Here is a 13,610-nt window from a genome sequence, read left to right as displayed (position 1 = left end):
TTGGTTTATGTTTTATAAGCATTTTTAATTTTATTGCTTAAATCGCATTTTCTCGGCGAGCTGAGCACTTTTTCTGAATTGTGCCGCTCCCGTCACTCTGGTTAGGTTGGCATCGAAAAAAAACGCTCTCGGGTGCTTTAGAGTGCCGAGTTTATTACTGCGCATTAAGAAATGACCACCTCCAACGTTTGGTTTATGTTTTATAAGCATTTTTAATTTTATTGCTTAAATCGCATTTTCTCGGCGAGCTGAGCACTTTTTCTGAATTGTGCCGCTCCCGTCACTCTGGTTAGGTTGGCATCGAAAAAAACGCTATCGGGTGCTTTAGAGTGCCGAGTTATTCACTGCGCATGAAGAAATGACCACCTCCAACGTTTGGTTTATGTTTAATAAGCATTTTTAATTTTATTGCTTAAATCGCATTTTCTCGGCGAGCTGAGCACTTTTTCTGAATTGTGCCGCTCCCGTCACTCTGGTTAGGTTGGCATCGAAAAAAACGCTCTCGGGTGCTTTAGAGTGCCGAGTTTATTACTGCGCATTAAGAAATGACCACCTCCAACGTTTGGTTTATGTTTTATAAGCATTTTTAATTTTATTGCTTAAATCGCATTTTCTCGGCGAGCTGAGCACTTTTTCTGAATTGTGCCGCTCCGGTCACTCTGGTTAGGTTGGCATCGAAAAAAACGCTCTCGGGTGCTTTAGAGTGCCGAGTTTATTACTGCGCATTAAGAAATGACCACCTCCAACGTTTGGTTTATGTTTTATAAGCATTTTTAATTTTATTGCTTAAATCGCATTTTCTCGGCGAGCTGAGCGCTTTTTCTGAATTGTGCCGCTCCCGTAACTCTGGTTAGGTTGGCATCGAAAAAAACGCTATCGGGTGCTTTAGAGTGCCGAGTTATTCACTGCGCATGAAGAAATGACCACCTCCAACGTTTGGTTTATGTTTAATAAGCATTTTTAATTTTATTGCTTAAATCGCATTTTCTCGGCGAGCTGAGCACTTTTTCTGAATTGTGCCGCTCCCGTCACTCTGGTTAGGTTGGCATCGAAAAAAACGCTCTCGGGTGCTTTAGAGTGCCGAGTTTATTACTGCGCATTAAGAAATGACCACCTCCAACGTTTGGTTTATGTTTTATAAGCATTTTTAATTTTATTGCTTAAATCGCATTTTCTCGGCGAGCTGAGCACTTTTTCTGAATTGTGCCGCTCCGGTCACTCTGGTTAGGTTGGCATCGAAAAAAACGCTCTCGGGTGCTTTAGAGTGCCGAGTTTATTACTGCGCATTAAGAAATGACCACCTCCAACGTTTGGTTTATGTTTTATAAGAATTTTTAATTTTATTGCTTAAATCGCATTTTCTCGGCGAGCTGAGCGCTTTTTCTGAATTGTGCCGCTCCCGTCACTCTGGTTAGGTTGGCATCGAAAAAAACGCTCTCGGGTGCTTTAGAGTGCCGAGTTATTCACTGCGCATGAAGAAATGACCACCTCCAACGTTTGGTTTATGTTTAATAAGCATTTTTAATTTTATTGCTTAAATCGCATTTTCTCGGCGAGCTGAGCACTTTTTCTGAATTGTGCCGCTCCCGTCACTCTGGTTAGGTTGGCATCGAAAAAAACGCTCTCGGGTGCTTTAGAGTGCCGAGTTTATTACTGCGCATTAAGAAATGACCACCTCCAACGTTTGGTTTATGTTTTATAAGCATTTTTAATTTTATTGCTTAAATCGCATTTTCTCGGCGAGCTGAGCGGTTTTTCTGAATTGTGCCGCTCCCGTCACTCTGGTTAGGTTGGCATCGAAAAAAACGCTCACGGGTGCTTTAGAGTGCCGAGTTTATTACTGCGCATTAAGAAATGACCACCTCCAACGTTTGGTTTATGTTTTATAAGCATTTTTAATTTTATTGCTTAAATCGCATTTTCTCGGCGAGCTGAGCACTTTTTCTGAATTGTGCCGCTCCCGTCACTCTGGTTAGGTTGGCATCGAAAAAAACGCTCTCGGGTGCTTTAGAGTGCCGAGTTATTCACTGCGCATGAAGAAATGACCACCTCCAACGTTTGGTTTATGTTTTATAAGCATTTTTAATTTTATTGCTTAAATCGCATTTTCTCGGCGAGCTGAGCACTTTTTCTGAATTGTGCCGCTCCCGTCACTCTGGTTAGGTTGGCATCGAAAAAAACGCTCTCGGGTGCTTTAGAGTGCCGAGTTTATCACTGCGCATGAAGAAATGACCACCTCCAACGTTTGGTTTATGTTTTATAAGCATTTTTAATTTTATTGCTTAAATCGCATTTTCTCGGCGAGCTGAGCGCTTTTTCTGAATTGTGCCGCTCCCGTCACTCTGGTTAGGTTGGCATCGAAAAAAACGCTCTCGGGTGCTTTAGAGTGCCGAGTTTATCACTGCGCATGAAGAAATGACCACCTCCAACGTTTGGTTTATGTTTTATAAGCATTTTTAATTTTATTGCTTAAATCGCATTTTCTCGGCGAGCTGAGCGCTTTTTCTGAATTGTGCCGCTCCCGTAACTCTGGTTAGGTTGGCATCGAAAAAAACGCTCTCGGGTGCTTTAGAGTGCCGAGTTTATCACTGCGCATGAAGAAATGACCACTTCCAACGTTTGGCTTATGTTTTATAAGCATTTTTAATTTTATTGCTTAAATCGCATTTTCTCGGCGAGCTGAGCACTTTTTCTGAATTGTGCCGCTCCCGTCACTCTGGTTAGGTTGGCATCGAAAAAAACGCTCTCGGGTGCTCTAGAGTGCCGAGTTTATTACTGCGCATTAAGAAATGACCACCTCCAACGTTTGGTTTATGTTTTATAAGCATTTTTAATTTTATTGCTTAAATCGCATTTTCTCGGCGAGCTGAGCACTTTTTCTGAATTGTGCCGCTCCCGTCACTCTGGTTAGGTTGGCATCGAAAAAAACGCTCTCGGGTGCTTTAGAGTGCCGAGTTTATTACTGCGCATGAAGAAATGACCACCTCCAATGTTTGGTTTATGTTAAATAAGCATTTTTAATTTTATTGCTTAAATCGCATTTTCTCGGCGAGCTGAGCGCTTTTTCTGAATTGTGCCGCTCCCGTCACTCTGGTTAGGTTGGCATCGAAAAAAACGCTCTCGGGTGCTTTAGAGTGCCGAGTTATTCACTGCGCATGAAGAAATGACCACCTCCAACGTTTGGTTTATGTTTAATAAGCATTTTTAATTTTATTGCTTAAATCGCATTTTCTCGGCGAGCTGAGCACTTTTTCTGAATTGTGCCGCTCCCGTCACTCTGGTTAGGTTGGCATCGAAAAAAACGCTCTCGGGTGCTTTAGAGTGCCGAGTTTATTACTGCGCATTAGGAAATGACCACCTCCAACGTTTGGTTTATGTTTTATAAGCATTTTTAATTTTATTGCTTAAATCGCATTTTCTTGGCGAGCTGAGCGCTTTTTCTGAATTGTGCCGCTCCCGTCACTCTGGTTAGGTTGGCATCGAAAAAAACGCTCTCGGGTGCTTTAGAGTGCCGAGTTTATTACTGCGCATTAAGAAATGACCACCTCCAACGTTTGGTTTATGTTTTATAAGCATTTTTAATTTTATTGCTTAAATCGCATTTTCTCGGCGAGCTGAGCACTTTTTCTGAATTGTGCCGCTCCCGTCACTCTGGTTAGGTTGGCATCGAAAAAAACGCTCTCGGGTGCTTTAGAGTGCCGAGTTTATCACTGCGCATGAAGAAATGACCACCTCCAACGTTTGGTTTATGTTTTATAAGCATTTTTAATTTTATTGCTTAAATCGCATTTTCTCGGCGAGCTGAGCGCTTTTTCTGAATTGTGCCGCTCCCGTAACTCTGGTTAGGTTGGCATCGAAAAAAACGCTCTCGGGTGCTTTAGAGTGCCGAGTTTATTACTGCGCATTAGGAAATGACCACCTCCAACGTTTGGTTTATGTTTTATAAGCATTTTTAATTTTATTGCTTAAATCGCATTTTCTCGGCGAGCTGAGCGCTTTTTCTGAATTGTGCCGCTCCCGTCACTCTGGTTAGGTTGGCATCGAAAAAAACGCTCTCGGGTGCTTTAGAGTGCCGAGTTTATTACTGCGCATTAAGAAATGACCACCTCCAACGTTTGGTTTATGTTTTATAAGCATTTTTAATTTTATTGCTTAAATCGCATTTTCTCGGCGAGCTGAGCGCTTTTTCTGAATTGTGCCGCTCCCGTCACTCTGGTTAGGTTGGCATCGAAAAAAACGCTCTCGGGTGCTTTAGAGTGCCGACTTTATCACTGCGCATGAAGAAATGACCACCTCCAACGTTTGGTTTATGTTTTATAAGCATTTTCAATTTTATTGCTTAAATCGCATTTTCTCGGCGAGCTGAGCACTTTTTCTGAATTGTGCCGCTCCCGTCACTCTGGTTAGGTTGGCATCGAAAAAAACGCTCACGGGTGCTTTAGAGTGCCGAGTTTATTACTGCGCATTAAGAAATGACCACCTCCAACGTTTGGTTTATGTTTTATAAGCATTTTTAATTTTATTGCTTAAATCGCATTTTCTCGGCGAGCTGAGCACTTTTTCTGAATTGTGCCGCTCCCGTCACTCTGGTTAGGTTGGCATCGAAAAAAACGCTCTCGGGTGCTTTAGAGTGCCGAGTTATTCACTGCGCATGAAGAAATGACCACCTCCAACGTTTGGTTTATGTTTTATAAGCATTTTTAATTTTATTGCTTAAATCGCATTTTCTCGGCGAGCTGAGCGCTTTTTCTGAATTGTGCCGCTCCCGTAACTCTGGTTAGGTTGGCATCGAAAAAAACGCTCTCGGGTGCTTTAGAGTGCCGAGTTTATTACTGCGCATTAAGAAATGACCACCTCCAACGTTTGGTTTATGTTTTATAAGCATTTTTAATTTTATTGCTTAAATCGCATTTTCTCGGCGAGCTGAGCACTTTTTCTGAATTGTGCCGCTCCCGTCACTCTGGTTAGGTTGGCATCGAAAAAAACGCTCTCGGGTGCTTTAGAGTGCCGAGTTTATTACTGCGCATTAAGAAATGACCACCTCCAACGTTTGGTTTATGTTTTATAAGCATTTTTAATTTTATTGCTTAAATCGCATTTTCTCGGCGAGCTGAGCACTTTTTCTGAATTGTGCCGCTCCCGTCACTCTGGTTAGGTTGGCATCGAAAAAAACGCTATCGGGTGCTTTAGAGTGCCGAGTTATTCACTGCGCATGAAGAAATGACCACCTCCAACGTTTGGTTTATGTTTAATAAGCATTTTTAATTTTATTGCTTAAATCGCATTTTCTCGGCGAGCTGAGCACTTTTTCTGAATTGTGCCGCTCCCGTCACTCTGGTTAGGTTGGCATCGAAAAAAACGCTCTCGGGTGCTTTAGAGTGCCGAGTTTATTACTGCGCATTAAGAAATGACCACCTCCAACGTTTGGTTTATGTTTTATAAGCATTTTTAATTTTATTGCTTAAATCGCATTTTCTCGGCGAGCTGAGCACTTTTTCTGAATTGTGCCGCTCCCGTCACTCTGGTTAGGTTGGCATCGAAAAAAACGCTCTCGGGTGCTTTAGAGTGCCGAGTTTATTACTGCGCATTAAGAAATGACCACCTCCAACGTTTGGTTTATGTTTTATAAGCATTTTGAATTTTATTGCTTAAATCGCATTTTCTCGGCGAGCTGAGCACTTTTTCTGAATTGTGCCGCTCCCGTCACTTGGCATCGAAAAAAACGCTCTCGGGTGCTTTAGAGTGCCGACTTATTCACTGCGCATGAAGAAATGACCACCTCCAACGTTTGGTTTATGTTTTATAAGCATTTTTAATTTTATTGCTTAAATCGCATTTTCTCGGCGAGCTGAGCGCTTTTTCTGAATTGTGCCGCTCCCGTCACTCTGGTTAGGTTGGCATCGAAAAAAACGCTCTCGGGTGCTTTAGAGTGCCGAGTTTATTACTGCGCATTAAGAAATGACCACCTCCAACGTTTGGTTTATGTTTTATAAGCATTTTTAATTTTATTGCCTAAATCGCATTTTCTCGGCGAGCTGAGCACTTTTTCTGAATTGTGCCGCTCCCGTCACTCTGGTTAGGTTGGCATCGAAAAAAACGCTCTCGGGTGCTTTAGAGTGCCGAGTTTATTACTGCGCATTAAGAAATGACCACCTCCAACGTTTGGTTTATGTTTTATAAGCATTTTTAATTTTATTGCTTAAATCGCATTTTCTCGGCGAGCTGAACACTTTTTCTGAATTGTGCCGCTCCCGTCACTCTGGTTAGGTTGGCATCGAAAAAAACGCTCTCGGGTGCTTTAGAGTGCCGAGTTATTCACTGCGAACGAAGAAATGACCACCTCCAACGTTTGGTTTATGTTTTATAAGCATTTTTAATTTTATTGCTTAAATCGCATTTTCTCGGCGAGCTGAGCGCTTTTTCTGAATTGTGCCGCTCCCGTCACTCTGGTTAGGTTGGCATCGAAAAAAACGCTCTCGGGTGCTTTAGAGTGCCGAGTTTATTACTGCGCATTAAGAAATGACCACCTCCAACGTTTGGTTTATGTTTTATAAGCATTTTTAATTTTATTGCTTAAATCGCATTTTCTCGGCGAGCTGAGCACTTTTTCTGAATTGTGCCGCTCCCGTCACTCTGGTTAGGTTGGCATCGAAAAAAAACGCTCTCGGGTGCTTTAGAGTGCCGAGTTTATTACTGCGCATTAAGAAATGACCACCTCCAACGTTTGGTTTATGTTTTATAAGCATTTTTAATTTTATTGCTTAAATCGCATTTTCTCGGCGAGCTGAGCACTTTTTCTGAATTGTGCCGCTCCCGTAACTCTGGTTAGGTTGGCATCGAAAAAAACGCTATCGGGTGCTTTAGAGTGCCGAGTTATTCACTGCGCATGAAGAAATGACCACCTCCAACGTTTGGTTTATGTTTAATAAGCATTTTTAATTTTATTGCTTAAATCGCATTTTCTCGGCGAGCTGAGCACTTTTTCTGAATTGTGCCGCTCCCGTCACTCTGGTTAGGTTGGCATCGAAAAAAACGCTCTCGGGTGCTTTAGAGTGCCGAGTTTATTACTGCGCATTAAGAAATGACCACCTCCAACGTTTGGTTTATGTTTTATAAGCATTTTTAATTTTATTGCTTAAATCGCATTTTCTCGGCGAGCTGAGCGCTTTTTCTGAATTGTGCCGCTCCCGTCACTCTGGTTAGGTTGGCATCGAAAAAAACGCTCACGGGTGCTTTAGAGTGCCGAGTTTATTACTGCGCATTAAGAAATGACCACCTCCAACGTTTGGTTTATGTTTTATAAGCATTTTTAATTTTATTGCTTAAATCGCATTTTCTCGGCGAGCTGAGCACTTTTTCTGAATTGTGCCGCTCCCGTCACTCTGGTTAGGTTGGCATCGAAAAAAACGCTCTCGGGTGCTTTAGAGTGCCGAGTTATTCACTGCGCATGAAGAAATGACCACCTCCAACGTTTGGTTTATGTTTTATAAGCATTTTTAATTTTATTGCTTAAATCGCATTTTCTCGGCGAGCTGAGCACTTTTTCTGAATTGTGCCGCTCCCGTCACTCTGGTTAGGTTGGCATCGAAAAAAACGCTCTCGGGTGCTTTAGAGTGCCGAGTTTATCACTGCGCATGAAGAAATGACCACCTCCAACGTTTGGTTTATGTTTTATAAGCATTTTTAATTTTATTGCTTAAATCGCATTTTCTCGGCGAGCTGAGCGCTTTTTCTGAATTGTGCCGCTCCCGTCACTCTGGTTAGGTTGGCATCGAAAAAAACGCTCTCGGGTGCTTTAGAGTGCCGAGTTTATCACTGCGCATGAAGAAATGACCACCTCCAACCTTTGGTTTATGTTTTATAAGCATTTTTAATTTTATTGCTTAAATCGCATTTTCTCGGCGAGCTGAGCGCTTTTTCTGAATTGTGCCGCTCCCGTAACTCTGGTTAGGTTGGCATCGAAAAAAACGCTCTCGGGTGCTTTAGAGTGCCGAGTTTATCACTGCGCATGAAGAAATGACCACTTCCAACGTTTGGTTTATGTTTTATAAGCATTTTTAATTTTATTGCTTAAATCGCATTTTCTCGGCGAGCTGAGCACTTTTTCTGAATTGTGCCGCTCCCATCACTCTGGTTAGGTTGGCATCGAAAAAAACGCTCTCGGGTGCTCTAGAGTGCCGAGTTTATTACTGCGCATTAAGAAATGACCACCTCCAACGTTTGGTTTATGTTTTATAAGCATTTTTAATTTTATTGCTTAAATCGCATTTTCTCGGCGAGCTGAGCACTTTTTCTGAATTGTGCCGCTCCCGTCACTCTGGTTAGGTTGGCATCGAAAAAAACGCTCTCGGGTGCTTTAGAGTGCCGAGTTTATTACTGCGCATTAAGAAATGACCACCTCCAACGTTTGGTTTATGTTTTATAAGCATTTTTAATTTTATTGCTTAAATCGCATTTTCTCGGCGAGCTGAGCACTTTTTCTGAATTGTGCCGCTCCCGTCACTCTGGTTAGGTTGGCATCGAAAAAAACGCTCTCGGGTGCTTTAGAGTGCCGAGTTATTCACTGCGCACGAAGAAATGACCACCTCCAACGTTTGGTTTGTGTTTTATAAGCATTTTTAATTTTATTGCTTAAATCGCATTTTCTCGGCGAGCTGAGCGCTTTTTCTGAATTGTGCCGCTCCCGTCACTCTGGTTAGGTTGGCATCGAAAAAAACGCTCTCGGGTGCTTTAGAGTGCCGAGTTTATTACTGCGCATTAAGAAATGACCACCTCCAACGTTTGGTTTATGTTTTATAAGCATTTTTAATTTTATTGCTTAAATCGCATTTTCTCGGCGAGCTGAGCACTTTTTCTGAATTGTGCCGCTCCCGTCACTCTGGTTAGGTTGGCATCGAAAAAAACGCTATCGGGTGCTTTAGAGTGCCGAGTTATTCACTGCGCATGAAGAAATGACCACCTCCAACGTTTGGTTTATGTTTAATAAGCATTTTTAATTTTATTGCTTAAATCGCATTTTCTCGGCGAGCTGAGCACTTTTTCTGAATTGTGCCGCTCCCGTCACTCTGGTTAGGTTGGCATCGAAAAAAACGCTCTCGGGTGCTTTAGAGTGCCGAGTTTATTACTGCGCATTAAGAAATGACCACCTCCAACGTTTGGTTTATGTTTTATAAGCATTTTTAATTTTATTGCTTAAATCGCATTTTCTCGGCGAGCTGAGCACTTTTTCTGAATTGTGCCGCTCCCGTCACTCTGGTTAGGTTGGCATCGAAAAAAACGCTCTCGGGTGCTTTAGAGTGCCGAGTTTATTACTGCGCATTAAGAAATGACCACCTCCAACGTTTGGTTTATGTTTTATAAGCATTTTTAATTTTATTGCTTAAATCGCATTTTCTCGGCGAGCTGAGCACTTTTTCTGAATTGTGCCGCTCCCGTCACTCTGGTTAGGTTGGCATCGAAAAAAACGCTCTCGGGTGCTTTAGAGTGCCGAGTTATTCACTGCGCATGAAGAAATGACCACCTCCAACGTTTGGTTTATGTTTAATAAGCATTTTTAATTTTATTGCTTGAATCGCATTTTCTCGGCGAGCTGAGCACTTTTTCTGAATTGTGCCGCTCCCGTCACTCTGGTTAGGTTGGCATCGAAAAAAACGCTCTCGGGTGCTTTAGAGTGCCGAGTTTATCACTGCGCATGAAGAAATGACCACCTCCAACGTTTGGTTTATGTTTTATAAGCATTTTTAATTTTATTGCTTAAATCGCATTTTCTCGGCGAGCTGAGCGCTTTTTCTGAATTGTGCCGCTCCCGTCACTCTGGTTAGGTTGGCATCGAAAAAAACGCTATCGGGTGCTTTAGAGTGCCGAGTTTATTACTGCGCATTAAGAAATGACCACCTCCAACGTTTGGTTTATGTTTTATAAGCATTTTTAATTTTATTGCTTAAATCGCATTTTCTCGGCGAGCTGAGCACTTTTTCTTAATTGTGCCGCTCCCGTCACTCTGGTTAGGTTGGCATCGAAAAAAACGCTATCGGGTGCTTTAGAGTGCCGAGTTATTCACTGCGCATGAAGAAATGACCACCTCCAACGTTTGGTTTATGTTTAATAAGCATTTTTAATTTTATTGCTTAAATCGCATTTTCTCGGCGAGCTGAGCACTTTTTCTGAATTGTGCCGCTCCCGTCACTCTGGTTAGGTTGGCATCGAAAAAAACGCTCTCGGGTGCTTTAGAGTGCCGAGTTTATTACTGCGCATTAAGAAATGACCACCTCCAACGTTTGGTTTATGTTTTATAAGCATTTTTAATTTTATTGCTTAAATCGCATTTTCTCGGCGAGCTGAGCACTTTTTCTGAATTGTGCCGCTCCCGTCACTCTGGTTAGGTTGGCATCGAAAAAAACGCTCTCGGGTGCTTCAGAGTGCCGAGTTTATTACTGCGCATTAAGAAATGACCACCTCCAACGTTTGGTTTATGTTTTATAAGCATTTTTAATTTTATTGCTTAAATCGCATTTTCTCAGCGAGCTGAGCACTTTTTCTGAATTGTGCCGCTCCCGTCACTCTGGTTAGGTTGGCATCGAAAAAAACGCTCTCGGGTGCTTTAGAGTGCCGAGTTATTCACTGCGCATGAAGAAATGACCACCTCCAACGTTTGGTTCATGTTTTATAAGCATTTTTAATTTTATTGCTTAAATCGCATTTTCTCGGCGAGCTGAGCACTTTTTCTGAATTGTGCCGCTCCCGTCACTCTGGTTAGGTTGGCATCGAAAAAAACGCTCTCGGGGGCTTTAGAGTGCCGAGTTTATCACTGCGCATGAAGAAATGACCACCTCCAACGTTTGGTTTATGTTTTATAAGCATTTTTAATTTTATTGCTTAAATCGCATTTTCTCGGCGAGCTGAGCGCTTTTTCTGAATTGTGCCGCTCCCGTCACTCTGGTTAGGTTGGCATCGAAAAAAACGCTCTCGGGTGCTTTAGAGTGCCGAGTTTATCACTGCGCATGAAGAAATGACCACCTCCAACGTTTGGTTTATGTTTTATAAGCATTTTTAAATTTATTGCTTAAATCACATTTTCTCGGCGAGCTGAGCGCTTTTTCTGAATTGTGCCGCTCCCGTCACTCTGGTTAGGTTGGCATCGAAAAAAACGCTCTCGGGTGCTTTAGAGTGCCGAGTTATTCACTGCGCATGAAGAAATGACCACCTCCAACGTTTGGTTTATGTTTTATAAGCATTTTTAGTTTTATTGCTTAAATCGCATTTTCTCGGCGAGCTGAGCACTTTTTCTGAATTGTGCCGCTCCCGTCACTCTGGTTAGGTTGGCATCGAAAAAAACGCTCTCGGGTGCTTTAGAGTGCCGAGTTTATCACTGCGCATGAAGAAATGACCACCTCCAACGTTTGGTTTATGTTTAATAAGCATTTTTAATTTTATTGCTTAAATCGCATTTTCTCGGCGAGCTGAGCACTTTTTCTGAATTGTGCCGCTCCCGTCACTCTGGTTAGGTTGGCATCGAAAAAAACGCTCTCGGGTGCTTTAGAGTGCCGACTTTATCACTGCGCATGAAGAAATGACCACCTCCAACGTTTGGTTTATGTTTTATAAGCATTTTTAATTTTATTGCTTAAATCGCATTTTCTCGGCGAGCTGAGCACTTTTTCTGAATTGTGCCGCTCCCGTCACTCTGGTTAGGTTGGCATCGAAAAAAACAGTCACGGGTGCTTTAGAGTGCCGAGTTTATTACTGCGCATTAAGAAATGACCACCTCCAACGTTTGGTTTATGTTTTATAAGCATTTTTAATTTTATTGCTTAAATCGCATTTTCTCGGCGAGCTGAGCACTTTTTCTGAATTGTGCCGCTCCCGTAACTCTGGTTAGGTTGGCATCGAAAAAAACGCTCTCGGGTGCTTTAGAGTGCCGAGTTTATCACGGCGCATGAAGAAATGACCACTTCCAACGTTTGGTTTATGTTTTATAAGCATTTTTAATTTTATTGCTTAAATCGCATTTTCTCGGCGAGCTGAGCACTTTTTCTGAATTGTGCCGCTCCCGTCACTCTGGTTAGGTTGGCATCGAAAAAAACGCTCTCGGGTGCTTTAGAGTGCCGAGTTTATTACTGCGCATTAAGAAATGACCACCTCCAACGTTTGGTTTATGTTTTATAAGCATTTTTAATTTTATTGCTTAAATCGCATTTTCTCGGTGAGCTGAGCACTTTTTCTGAATTGTGCCGCTCCCGTCACTCTGGTTAGGTTGGCATCGAAAAAAACGCTCTCGGGTGCTTTAGAGTGCCGAGTTATTCACTGCGCATGAAGAAATGACCACCTCCAACGTTTGGTTTATGTTTTATAAGCATTTTTAATTTTATTGCTTAAATCGCATTTTCTCGGCGAGCTGAGCACTTTTTCTGAATTGTGCCGCTCCCGTCACTCTGGTTAGGTTGGCATCGAAAAAAACGCTCTCGGGTGCTTTAGAGTGCCGAGTTTATCACTGCGCATGAAGAAATGACCACCTCCAACGTTTGGTTTATGTTTTATAAGCATTTTTAATTTTATTGCTTAAATCGCATTTTCTCGGCGAGCTGAGCGCTTTTTCTGAATTGTGCCGCTCCCGTCACTCTGGTTAGGTTGGCATCGAAAAAAACGCTCTCGGGTGCTTTAGAGTGCCGAGTTATTCACTGCGCATGAAGAAATGACCACCTCCAACGTTTGGTTTATGTTTAATAAGCATTTTTAATTTTATTGCTTAAATCGCATTTTCTCGGCGAGCTGAGCGCTTTTTCTGAATTGTGCCGCTCCCGTCACTCTGGTTAGGTTGGCATCGAAAAAAACGCTCTCGGGTGCTTTAGAGTGCCGAGTTATTCACTGCGCATGAAGAAATGACCACCTCCAACGTTTGGTTTATGTTTAATAAGCATTTTTAATTTTATTGCTTAAATCGCATTTTCTCGGCGAGCTGAGCACTTTTTCTGAATTGTGCCGCTCCCGTCATTCTGGTTAGGTTGGCATCGAAAAAAACGCTCTCGGGTGCTTTAGAGTGCCGAGTTTATTACTGCGCATTAAGAAATGACCACCTCCAACGTTTGGTTTATGTTTTATAAGCATTTTTAATTTTATTGCTTAAATCGCATTTTCTCGGCGAGCTGAGCACTTTTTCTGAATTGTGCCGCTCCCGTCACTCTGGTTAGGTTGGCATCGAAAAAAACGCTCTCGGGTGCTTTAGAGTGCCGAGTTATTCACTGCGCACGAAGAAATGACCACCTCCAACGTTTGGTTTATGTTTTATAAGCATTTTTAATTTTATTGCTTAAATCGCATTTTCTCGGCGAGCTGAGCGCTTTTTCTGAAATGTGCCGCTCCCGTCACTCTGGTTAGGTTGGCATCGAAAAAAACGCTCTCGGGTGCTTTAGAGTGCCGAGTTTATTACTGCGCATTAAGAAATGACCACCTCCAACGTTTGGTTTATGTTTTATAAGCATTTTTAATTTTATTGCTTAAATCGCATTTTCTCGGCGAGCTGAGCACTTTTTCTGAATTGTGCCGCTCCCGTCACTCTGGTTAGGTTGGCATCGAAAAAAACGCTATCGGGTGCTTTAGAGTGCCGAGTTATT

This window comes from Syngnathus typhle, unplaced genomic scaffold (genome assembly GCF_033458585.1).
Source record: "Syngnathus typhle isolate RoL2023-S1 ecotype Sweden unplaced genomic scaffold, RoL_Styp_1.0 HiC_scaffold_103, whole genome shotgun sequence".
Classification (NCBI taxonomy): domain Eukaryota; kingdom Metazoa; phylum Chordata; class Actinopteri; order Syngnathiformes; family Syngnathidae; genus Syngnathus; species Syngnathus typhle.
Note: the sequence above shows the minus strand (reverse complement) of the source record.